Source organism: Trichechus manatus, unplaced genomic scaffold, assembly GCF_000243295.1.
Source record: "Trichechus manatus latirostris isolate Lorelei unplaced genomic scaffold, TriManLat1.0 scaffold00050, whole genome shotgun sequence".
Taxonomy (NCBI): domain Eukaryota; kingdom Metazoa; phylum Chordata; class Mammalia; order Sirenia; family Trichechidae; genus Trichechus; species Trichechus manatus.
Genome location: NW_004443986.1, coordinates 10,747,342 through 10,760,350, shown reverse-complemented (window position 1 = coordinate 10,760,350; position 13,009 = coordinate 10,747,342).

The window sequence follows — 13,009 nt, the reverse complement described above, 5'->3', positions numbered from 1 at the left end:
AATAAGCAACATCATGATAAATGGAGAAAAGACTGAAGTTGTCAAGGACTTCATTTAACTTGGGTCCATGGTCAACATCCATGGAAGCAGCAGTCAAGAAATCAAATGATGCGTTACATTGGGCAAATCTGCTTCAAGAGACATCTTTAAAGTGTTAAAAAGCAAAGATGCCACCTTGAAGACTAAGGTGTGCCTGACCCAAGCCACGGCGCTTTCAAACGTCTCATATACATGTGAAAGCTGGGCAATGAATAAGGAAGACCAAAGAAGAATTGACACCTTTGAATTATGGTGTTGGTGAAGAATATTGAGTATATCATGGTCTGCCAGAAGAGTGAGCAAATCTGTCCTGGAAGAAGTACAGCCAGAATGCTCCTTAGAAGCAAGGATGGCGAGACTTCATCTCACATACTTTGAACATGTTATCAGGAGGGACCAGTCCCTGGAGAAGGACAGCATGCTTGGTAAAGTAGAGGGTCAGGAAAAAAGAGCAAGACCCTCAAGGAGATGGACTGACACAGTGGCTGCAACAATGGGCTCAAGCATAACAACGAGTGTGATAATGATGCAGGAACAGGCAGAGTTTCGTTCTGTTGTACATAGGGTCACTACGAGTAGGAACCAACTTGAGGGCACCTAACAACAACAATGATGATGTTGATGAGGTGGGATTAGCAGAAGTTCTGTTAATGGAGCAGGGCTCGATCCATCTGCAAGATTAGATTGTGTTTTAAGTCAGTCTCTTTTGAGATATAAAAGAAAGAAGTGAGTAGAGAGACATTGGGACCTCATACCACCAAGAAACAACAGCCAAGAGAACAGTGTGTCCTTTGGACCCGAGGTCTCTGGGCTGAGAAGCTCCTTGACCAGGGAAGATTGAAGACAAGGACCTTCTCCCAGAGCCGACAGAGAGAGAAACACTTCCGCTGGAGCTGACACCCTAACTTCAGACTTCTAGCCTCCTAGACCGTGAGAGAATAAATTTCTCTTTTTTAAAGCCATCCACTTGTGGTATTTCTGTTGTAGTAGCAGCACTAGATAACTAAGACATCCAGGGTATCTTCTGACTCTGGTCATCCTCTTTCCTCTGAGATTTTGGCCCCTAGTGCCCTGGTTAACTTGGCAGCTATCCAAATGCTTTAAAAATGTTTTATGTGTTTTACCCAGCTTTTCTAGTTGTATCAGCTGGAGGGTTGGTGTTATATACTGAATTGTGTCCTCCCCAAAATATGTGTTCGACTCCTAACCCTTACCTGTAGATGTAATACTGTTTGGAAATAGGGTTTTCTTTGTTAGGTTAATTAGATCATACCCAAGAAAGGTGGGCTCTAAATCTAATCACTTCTGAGTTATTAAAAGAGCAAAATGGACACAGAGACACACACAGGGAGAAGAGGAAGGTGGACTATGAAGACAGATGCATCTATAAGGACTGCTGGCAGCTACTGGAAGCTAAAACAGACAAGGAAGGACCTCCCCCTAGAGCCACACCCTAAATTCGGACTTCTAGCCTCCTAAACTGTGAAGAAATCAATTTCTGTTATTTAAAGCCACACACATATGGTATTTATGTTACAGCAGCACTAGGTAACTAAGAGAGTTGGTCTATTATAAGCTACTCCTCACAGCCAATAGCGGAAATCCTTCTATAATTTATTTACTCTGCCACTTCTGGATGAACATTTAATTTTTTTTTCTTGTCCACTGCTTTTATAAAGAAAGTTGCCATGAGTAACTTGGGCCATCTGTCTTTGCAAATATGTGCAGATATAACTGTTGAATTCCTAGAAATGGAATTCCTTGGTCAAAGAAAGCATACATTTGAAATGTTGGTAGCTCTTGCTAAATTGCCCTCCTAAGAGGTGTTGTATAATTAATGATGTGTGAGAGGGCCTGTTTTCCCAGAGGGTGTGTGCTTTTATGGAAGAGGTCCAGGAGCCTCTTCCATGAACAGCGGATCAGAGATGCCCGGGGATAGGCAGATGAACGTGCCTCCTTAGATTTTTGGTTCCTCCGACTGGCCTCAAGATGGAAGGGAGTCTCTTTCCAAAGTGGAAATCCATGTTTATGCTTGAAGTACGTTTTGCCCCATACTAGAACTGGAACCCAAGGGAAGTGAAAATGAACTGAGCTACAAGGCAGAGCAAGTTAATGAATGGACTCAAGGTGAAGCTTGAGAATTTCCTGCTGTTTTATTAAACTGCTAGGAGTTATGGGAAGGCTGTTTTTACAAACCTTTAAAACTGATAAACTCGCCAGAGTTTTTAAAAAATTTTTCAGTGTTAGTTCAAAGAAAGTTCTTTTTTTTTTCTTCTCTTTTTCTCTTTTTTTATTGGTGTAATTAAATGAAGTTTACATTTCAAGTTAGTCTCCCATACAGAATTTTTTTTTAACATACATTGTTATGAGACTCCAACCGCTCACCCCATTCTGCGACAGCACACTCCTCCCCTCTGCCCCTGATTCCCCGTGAACGTTCAACCAGCGCCTTACTCTCTGCCTTCCCCTCTAACCTCTGGACAGAAGCCTCCCCTTGGTCTCTTATATCTACTTGTCTAAGAGGCACATTCTTCACGAGTATCACTTTATGTCCCACAGACCAGTCCAAACCCTGTCTGAAGAGTTGGCCTCGGAAATTGTTTTAGTTCTGCGGTGATAGAGAGACCAGGGGCCATGCTTTCTGGGGCGCCTCCAGTCATAGTCAGACCCTTAAGTCTGGTCTTCTTACTAGTATTTGAGTTCTGCATCCCATCATTCTACTGCTCCATCAGGGACCCTCTGTTGTGTTCCCTGTCAGGATATTCATTGGTGGTAGCCAGGCACCATCTAGTTCTCCTGGTCTCAGGCTGATGAAGTCTCTGGTTTATGTGGCCCATTCTGTCTCTTGGGCCAATAAAGAAAGTTCTTTTTATCTTCAAACAACTTTGAAGTTCAAATTTTGAAATACAACTTTTCTCTTTTTTGGAATCCTAAAGGTTTTGCACTATTGGGAAATAATGATTTAGATTTTATAAATTTATTTTGGTACTTTAGAGAATGGTTCAATTTTCTAACTTTCCCAGGAACATCAATATGTAACACTGATAACTATCTTTAATTACCCTTTTTCTTATTTGAGAAATTAAGGTGGTGCCTGATTTTGCATTTGGAAATAGTTAATTGTTCAAAGTCTCCTTTTCAATTCAAATTCTTTTTTTTTTTTTTCCTCCCTCTAATTGGTTCCTGGTGGAGAGAACTTAAAACCAAATAGGTGAGTAGCCCTTCAGGAATAATTGAATTAATCATACACTGGTCTCACCAAAATCTTCAGAGGATTTTCTCTGACTGAGAAATTCACAGCAGCCTACTCATGAGAGCATTAGTCTCTAAATGTCAGTGCTACCGTGGACGTCACCTTGTAAGGTAGTTGTCTCCAGTGGGATAAAATTTAGCCAAGAAACCAAAGTTCACCAACCTCACTCCAAGACTTGGTTGTGATGCTGGTCTCTTATTCTTCCTCCTTCCAACAGGAAACAGGCTGCCTTTAGGCTCCATTGTTCCAACATCCCTAGAGTAGTCTGGTTTGCGGTCATGTTTTTGCCTCTCAGATATTTCCTTCTCCACACACTCTGGTGGCCATTTTATTTTATTTTTAGAAAGGGAATCAGGATAGATGACCCAAAATATTGTAGTAACCAAGGTTCCTTGAGTCATGGTGCCTTGATTTATTAATGTCAGAGTTATCTAAGTAAAGCACACCCATAGGTCATGTTCCACAAGAGATTCACTCAGTATTTCATCTAGACTGTTCTCTTCTCCAACTTCGTCTCTTTGCTAACTCATGCCAGCTTTAATCTCAGATTAGCCTATGAACTTTACCCTACTGAAATTTGGGTTGGCATGTCTTTGCATTCTTGATTCTTTGATTCACAGACTAAGATATAAGTTAAGATTTTGTTTGACATAAACCAGAAGCCCGATGAACATGGACTTACACAAGGAGGGAATTTATTTGCCTCATGTGAGAAGATATCTGGGTTTAAAAAGATCAGGGCTAGTATAGTAGCTCAAAAATGCCATCAAGGGACTGAGCTCTTTATCTTTCCACCCCATTATCCTTAGGATGACTGAAGTACCTCCAGTGTCAAGCTCAAATTCCAGTCAGAAAGAAAGAGGAAGCAAAGGAGGCAGAACCAGCTAACATATGCTTATGTCTCATTGATCAGAATTTCAATGGTCTCTCCTAAAGAGTCTTGGAAGTTAAGTTTCAGCTTTCTAACTTCTATGGTAGAGGAAGGTATGGAAGGAGATGGGAATGGGTTTTGAGTGAGCCAATTTACAGCATCTACCACTACTAGGTTTGGGCTTTTTAACATGTGGTCCTACTCATTCTAGATTTTGTTTTCATTTTTCACCACCAAGAGACTACAGCTACTACTTTGCATTCTGTTGCTGAGTAGGACAATGAAGGCCAAAATGTAAACAGTGTTTGTGGTTTGCTTTTTTTTTTTTTTTTTTTAAATATGAAAAGAGCACAATGGTCTGATTGATGTAGGAAACCTGCATTTTAATCTTGGATTATTTATCCAAAACTGTTTTATCTCAGGCAAATCACTTCACTTCTCTGAGTCTCAGTTTCCCATCTATAAAATAGGAGAGCTGGGCAAGAATCTTCTCTTCTTCTTTCTTGCCTAGGATTGCAAATCTATATTATTAAAATATGGCAACCCAATGTGTGTCAGAGTAGAACTGTGTTCCATAAGGTATTCAGCGGCTAATTTTTGGAAGTAGATCACCAGGCCTTTATTTTGAGGCTCCTCTGGGTGGACTCAAACCTCCAGCTGAGCATGTTAATTGTTTGCACCATCCAGGGACTCCTTAACCCTGCCTACACCTATGTAAATAGTTCCTTTTTAAACTCACCTCAACTCCCATTTGAGTTTGCTGCTGAGATCTTGATTAATCCACCTGACTACATTACTTTGATCCCAAATTATGAGTTCTCCATTTTTTCTCTGCTGCGTAAGAGGGGAACAAAACATTGCCCCACCAGTTATGTGAGATAGCTCTACTCCTAAAGATAGATACTACAACCAGAGAGGAGTCACTGCCAGTACATCCCACTGCCCAGCTTCCCATACACATGAATCATGGAGCCCCTGTGGCTGGAAAACCAAGGACAACGATAAAGAGCATTCTTGATTGTTGTCTCCCTTCCTATGCAGATTTACCAGCACAGAAAGGACAGATAAGACCGCTGGCAATAGCCTGACTGCTGAGACCATAGAGAGAAAATTAGGAAAAGGAAAAAATATCAAAAAAGCAGGCATTAGGCCAGGAGGGAGCCTGCTTATTATTGTGGGGATGACTTACCAGAACCTAAGACTATATATAGGAGATCCTTCCTGGTTAAACATGAGATGATTCAAGGTGTGTGCCTGAGTCAACCCCAGCAAATGGTCATGCTGCTGGATAATATTATTTCTGGTGATCATATTGCTTGAATCATTTATGTTCCAGAAATCTGACTGCAAAAGTGATCATTCCCATCATCATTACCATCCTCACACATTTCCTGACATCCCCCCTATGGGAAAGACATTGTGATCAGTGCCTCCACACGAGTAGGAACATTTAGAGAAAATTTAGTGCTGCCCAGATGGCCTCCAGTGTCACTCATCAAGTGAAAGCAGTAATGTCCAAAGCAAGATAGGAAGAGGGAGGCACAGAGAATAAGCATTTTCTTAAAGGAATAATCTTTATGAAATACACATGATACAGTTAGCTGGTAGTATAATGCCTGTTGAAGATATTTCTCTGCCTGTTTGTAAATTTATCAACCACACTATGAAGTGACACTGTGGGCAATACAAAAAGGAACAATAACAACTAATTAAGGACCATTGTGGTTTAAGCATTGCACTTGAACTCATCCAGTTCTAACAATAGCACTATGAGATAGGTATTATTATCCCCATTTTATTGAAGAGGAAACAGAAACTGAGAAAGATTATAGAATTTGTGTATGTTCACTTTATAAGGAATCCAACCAGAGAGCCTAAGCTAAAGTGACGGATTGGACATACTGTCTATATATTTGTGAAAATATGACCGAGTATATCTACATATACATATACAAAGTGGTGTAGTCAGTATAAAATATGACTGAGTCAATAATAAGGTCCAACGGGCACTGCAAAAAATAAATGTAAGACTACTGAGAGAGAAAGAGAGAGAGAGAGCTTTTGCTGCTGGGGCCATCACAAAGGATGTAAGATTTAAGCTGGACTTTGAATAGTAGGTTGAGTTTGGAGTTGGTGAGGTGAATGGCATGAGTAAAGTCATAGGGAAGGAAAAGTACCAGTTTTGAGCAAGTATAGCAATCTGGCTAGGGCAAGGGTTCACACAAGGAAGTAACGGGAAATTAGGCTAGAAAAGATTGGGACTAGCTATAAGGGCTATGACAACAAGGCTACAGTGATGAAGCTTTATGTTGCTAAGAAAAGAGATTTGAACTGATAAGGCAATGTTTCAGAAAGATGGATCAGTCAGTTACATGACTGATGCATAGGGAAAGGTAGAGACTGGATCTGTGCGCTCAGGAGAAGGCTACAGTGGTCATCCAGGTGTGAAGTGAGAGGGATTCTGGGGTGGCAGTGGGCATAGAAATGAAGATATGAATGAAAAAGCATTCTAGGCAGAGAGGGTAGGAAGTGCAAAGGCCCTGGGGCAGCCACATTCTCACTATGATCAAGATCAGCACGCTAGTGTAACCAGAGGAGGGTGAGAAGAGTGGGAATGAGGCTGAGGGGTAGGCAGGGGCCAGTCAGTGAAGGGTCTTCAAGGCTATGATGAGGACTTTGGATTTTATTCCAAACAAGCTAGAAATTGAAGGGTTTGAGAATGGGAGTGGCATGATCTTACTCAGTGGTGTCACTAGGGTTGATGTCACCCCGCGCCATAACTCATGGAGTCAACCCTTCCCCATGGGCTGCTGGTCTGGGGGCGGAGGGGCGGGAGGGTCTCAGGGCAGATCGGTGCCTGCCCGGCCCAGGTCACAGTGCCATACCACAAGGCTCCGCTCCTCCTGGTCATGCCCCGCCCCCGCTGCTCCCTGCAGCTCCTCCCCTCTCCCATTGGCCAAGGCGGAGACGCTCCTCTCCGCCCAGTGGCAGGCACCATGATCCAGCCGCCCGCACTCTCTGACTGGCCTGTGACAGGGTGGGGGCGTGGTGATGAGTTACTGCACGGGGTGATGGATGACACCAACCCTAGTGACGCCACTGCCTTGGTGGCCCCTTCACCCGGCGCCAGGTCGCCTACCACAGCCCCAGACCCTGGGGTCATTTTGGTGTCACCCCCTCTGACAGTGTCAGGGGGTGCAGTCCACACCCTCCTAGTGACGCCACTGATCTTACTTACATTTTTAAAGGATCATTCTGACCGCTTCATGGCGAACTGACCATGGTGGAACAAAGGTAGAAGTTGGGAGACCACTCGGGAGGTTATTACCATAATACAAGTAAAACATGCTGGTGGCTTAGACTAGTATAAGCCTCTTAACTGTTCTCCCTATTTCTACGTTTGCCCCTCCCCTGACAAGCCATTCTCCACAGAGCTGCTAGAATCAGTTGGCACCTGCTAGAAACCCTTTGTTGGATTTTTGGAATAAAAAGCACTTAAAATAAAACCCAAATTCCTCATCCTCGATTACAAAATCTACACAATCTGATCCCTGGTGGCTTTGCTGACTTCATCTCATACTGCTCATCCCCTTGCCCATTGTTCTCCAGTCACTTCCAGTTTCTCAAACTCACTGAGCTACTGATTTTAGAGGCTTTGCACTCAATCGTTCCTCTGACTGGTAAGTTCTTTGGTTGGATCCTCAAAGCCTGACCCTTCATATTATTCAGCTTTCAGCTTAAATATCACCTCCTGAGATGGTCTTCCTTACTACACAAGCACCCACTCATTGTTTCCTTTGAAAGGAAGAGTTAAAACTCCCTTCTTCTTTAATCAGGGCTGCCCTTAGTGACTGGCTTGACCAATAAAATAGTATGGAAGTGACATTCTTGGACTTACGAAGCTTGTTTTTATTTATCTATTTATTTTTGTAGCATCTGCCTCAAAATGTACATACATATGGAAATTTTATGGAACTGGGGGCAAAACAACTCTTGGAAAAGTACCTGAAGTCATTCTATTTTGGTGATTTAAAAATAAATTAACAGAGCTTTTCAAAGATATGGGCACTAAAGCTAAATGGGAAAGAAAGCTGAAATGAGAAAAAGGCTCATCCTTACCAAGCAGGACTTTCTGCCCAAAGTAATTTCCATTTTCCGGGTGAGTGGGTTTGCATTCTGGCTACACTAATACAATATTTCTATGTATGAGTAATTTTAGAGTTCCACTCAGCAGTTCTAACTCCATTAATAAAGCCTTCTTGTGGATAAAATCGTGTGTTTACCCTTAACAAAAATGCATTTCCATATGAGAGTAAATTGTGACAAACATAAAAAATATACATTACTACTAAAGATGCTATAAACAAACCATGGCTGTGCTCACAGCTGTGAGAGCTTTCAGTAATTACATATGACGTAGTTTAAGTATAATTTTCTGATGGCACAATAAGCCCCGGGCAGTTTTTTTGTTTATTGTTTTTAAGGGATGAGGCACTATCCAGAGAGTACACTTTGCTTGCAAGCCAAATATTATAGGAACAGGAAGGCTAAAAGTTCCCCTTTTTCTCCAAACACGCATCTCATTTATCTTGCTGGGATTTCAACATGGCTAAGAGTAGGCAACTCTTCCACTGGATAATCTCATGACATCACTCCAAGGTCTGGTGCTTTAGGTATCCATTTGTCACTGGTTCTTCCTTAAATACCCTAAATAATTTACATACCTAGTGTGGGGGTGGGGGATGATGAGTAGCTAATCTTCTCCCCAGGCCAAAATACTTAAAAGTTTCAAGTTTGATCTGAGGGCAAAAATACCCTTCATAATTCCACTAATTTCTTCCATTAGTGACTATAGGGTAGTTGTGTTACTTCCCCCCCCCCCCACCCGTTTCTTTAACCTAAATTTTAGCTCTTAGAGAATATCCTCAGTCAAATAAATTCTGTCTTCAGGCAAAAAATGATCATTCCTATATCTTTAATAATCCTCTCCTTTGCTTGTTAGCCTTTTTGTTTGTTTGTTTGTTTGTTCCCTGCTACGAGGGGTTAAAGAGAGCTTTGGTCTGTGAGGCTCCATTTCCCTTCTCTGCTTAATGTAAACCCCCTCCTTCCTTCCATTGCTTGGATAAAACTTCCATGTCAGGGTTGGCAAATATCTGGTCAATGCTTCTGGCTACAATTTCTATCTGCGGAAGCTGGCACAGGAGACTTACCATTCCAGATTTAAATATTTCTGCTTTTCCATTTTAAATGACTTTTAATGTAAACACACTTGCTATAAACATCCCCACAGCCTAGCAAGATGCCAGACACATAGTACACAATAAATATTTGTTAAAGTAACTATTCTCAATCATGAATCAGACTCTTACGTACAAAGCTTGGGGTGACGTTACCAGCTGTGAACAGATGAGAAAGATGTGACAGGGTGCTACAGATGTAGAGTCAAGGAACACACAGGTGCTGCAATCAATGGGCAATTTATCAGTCCCTGAATAGTTTCCTGTTGGATAGAGACCTATTCTACCCGGAAACTCTTCCCTACAGGTTCCAATTAAGGCTATTGAAAGCAATGTACACTTGAGATAATACCTCTCAACAGATTTTAGGGTCAGTTCTATGACACAAACTTATCTGAGCTTCTAGATAACGTCAGGCACAGAAATAGCTGCACATCTCTAGGACTGGATACAGATATATTCTGGATATGTAGAAGACAGCAGTAATTCCATTCATTTCATTGTGAGTATACTTCTACAGACCAGGGCTGCCTGGTAAAACATTTTTACTGATTGAGTCTTGTACTTATTTACATGGATGTTCACAGATAATAAAAACAACAGCAAATGACATTACTTATACTGGTCCAAGCACCTTACATAATTCACAGTGTCAAAACTACATTATTTTAAAGGACACAATCTAATCAGGATTATGTTAGAATAAAATCTAAAAATTTTCTTTTAAATAAAAATGCTGGATGTAGGGAATGAAACTGGCTGCAGCAACTCAAGTTCGAATTTCCAAAATGCCAAGGGAGTTGCACAAACTCTCCATTTTTCCACTAATGTCCCTTAGAGTAAAAGGCGGAAATTTTTTTTCCGGTCCAAAATCCAGTCCAGGATCAGATATTGCATTTAGTTGTCATGTGTCTTTGAACGGATTTGTTCCAGTTCCAACCCCTGTTGAGAATTTGCATTTCCACCCCAGATATACTGAATCAGAATCTACAGTTTAACAAGATCTCCAGGTGTTTCTTATGTATAATAAATTTTGAGAACCACTGCTCTACTAGTGGAGCCCTGGTGGTGCAGCGGTTAAGAGCTCAGCTGCTAAGAAAAACGTTGGCAGGCAATGCTAATGTGGCTCATTAGGGACCAATTCTGAGAATCTCTAGCAGAGCCCAAGACCAAACCTGTTGCCCTGGAGTTGATTCCGACTCATAGCGACCCTATACGACAGAGTAGAACTGCCCCCATAGGGTTTCCAAGGAGTGGCTGGTAGATTTGAACTGCTGATCTTTTGGTTAGCAGACAAGCTCTTAACCTCACACCACCAGGACTCCTATTTTGTAGAATTCCCCTTAATTTGAGTTTGTCTCATGTTTCCTCATGACCAGACTTAGGTGATGCATTTTTCACAGGAATACCACAGAGGTGATGTTGTGTCCTCAGTACCTCCTATCAGGAGGCACATGATGTGTATTTGTTCCATTTCTGATGATGTGATTTGGCTTAGACATGCCTGCCAGGTTTTTCCACTATAAAGTTGCTATTTTTTCCCCTTGGAATTAGTAAGTAATTTGTGGGAAGGTACTTTGAGACCATGTAAACACAGGTGGTCTCCGGGTTAGGAATTCTGACATACGTACAACCCGTAGTTGCAAACCAATCCTGTAAAGCTTATCAGGGCAAAACTGACTCGGTCTTCGGCTCCCTTAACGGGCTGCACTTGTCCCGCGTGTCCAAGTGTCTCAGTGGGTCTTCGTGAAGCCGCTGGCAGTAGGCGAACCCCTGTGACATGGTGTGCCCAGCCACGGCCCGCAGCAGCCAGCGAAGAGCCCACTTACACCCACCTCCCTCTGAGCGCTGAAAGAGCTTGCCCCACCATCCGCGTGTCCCAAGCACCACCACTCCACTCCGCATGGCGGGCCTGCTCATGGTGGGTGGCTGCCGGCAGCTGCGACGCGGATGCTGCGCCCCATGTGTTCTCAGAGTACAACCAGTCAGTGCACTGCGCTGGGCACAAGGCAGGGCCTCTGCGGCGACCCCTTACCCTGCTCCACCCACAGGGTTCTCTGTGCCGTGCAGCTTGGAGCCATCGCAGCACCTCTCTGGGCGTCTGTTTCCTCTACCTTACCAGTGCGGGATTTCACTAGTGCCGCGGGTCTCGGCCTGTTGGTGGCTGGGGCGGGAGGCGGGAGCAGGACAGTCTTAGATTCCTGTCCTCTGTATGTTCATATGGTTTCCAGGGGTCCGTGGAGAACTTCGGACTTGGGTTTCCCTAAGCATCCTCTTCCCAGCCCTTGGGCACCGGCTGACTCTTAGCACATCGTGAGCTGCACTTTCTCGCTTGGACCCCGAGGCAGGAGCCTCGTACTTGATGCATGCGGTTGACAGGTCTGGTGAGGAGGTGATGGGGGAATGATCCATCTGGCCCCAGCACAGTTCCACCCAGGCCCCCAAACCCGCCCTGCTTCTGAGAGGGTTCAAACCCCAGCAGAAATGTGGCCTGGTGGTACAACATATATTTTTTAGTTCAGAGTCTACAATAAAGTATCTAATTGGTCTCAAAGATTTTACAGAACAGAATCTTCTGAGTATTTTGGGTAACGTTTGCCCTGCAGGTATCTCTTCAGCTGCGGCGATGGTACGTACAATGGTTTGTAATAACAAACGGGTATTGCTTTGTGATGCGCATCAAAACATTATCATTATTATTACTGTATTATTATGTTAAAGATATTTCATGTTCTGAGGTACACTATATACTATATACTAAGACAAACATTTGACTAACTGACGTTACATACAAACTGTATCTGTTCCAATTTAACATACAAATTTGACTTAAAGACACTTAGGAAGGAAGCTTGTTGGTAATCTAGGGACTGTCTATACCCAGTTTCTCATCAAATTTTCACTCACTAGACTTAGCCTCCATTGATGCTTCTTTTTAAATGATCAGAATTTGTAGTGAGAACGTATACTTCTAAGTTTCTTCTTACATCCCACAGTATTTTCTCACGGTAAATTCGTAATGTCCCTCTTTTCTTTATATAAAATGATTTTATAGTGGTTTGTTTGGGCAACTCTATAGAGATCGAATTTTTTACAGTAGTAACTTTATTCATTAGAATGTTGTGAGAACTTGGTAGAAAAAAAGTCTATTCCTTCCTTACTGTATGTGTAGATTATAGCAGATAAATCTAATGCCATTAAACTATTCCTATAATTCAGGAAAGCTTTTAAAACCTAGCGATTAAAATGTATTAGAGTAAATTCTCAAAAAGGCATCAATGTAATAAATCTCAAAACAAGCTTCCAGAGAAGAGGTGGAAGTCAGAAAGTTGGCGATCGCATGCTAACGTTGATATTTAACTTCACAGTGACAAGGGCAGGCCTGAATTATCCTGGCATATTTAAGTTAAGATAAGCATTCCTTCAGCAGAACAGAAAATGAGGCTCTCAATTTTGAAATTAAATGCTAATGACTTACTACTTTCCACCCTCTATTTCCTTGCAGTTGCTAAAGTGAGTGTTTCTTTGTTGTACAAATGTTTATCAGAATCATAGGGCTTTCTGGCTTATTCTGCATAATCTGTCTCTCAGGGTGTTCCCTAACTTCAA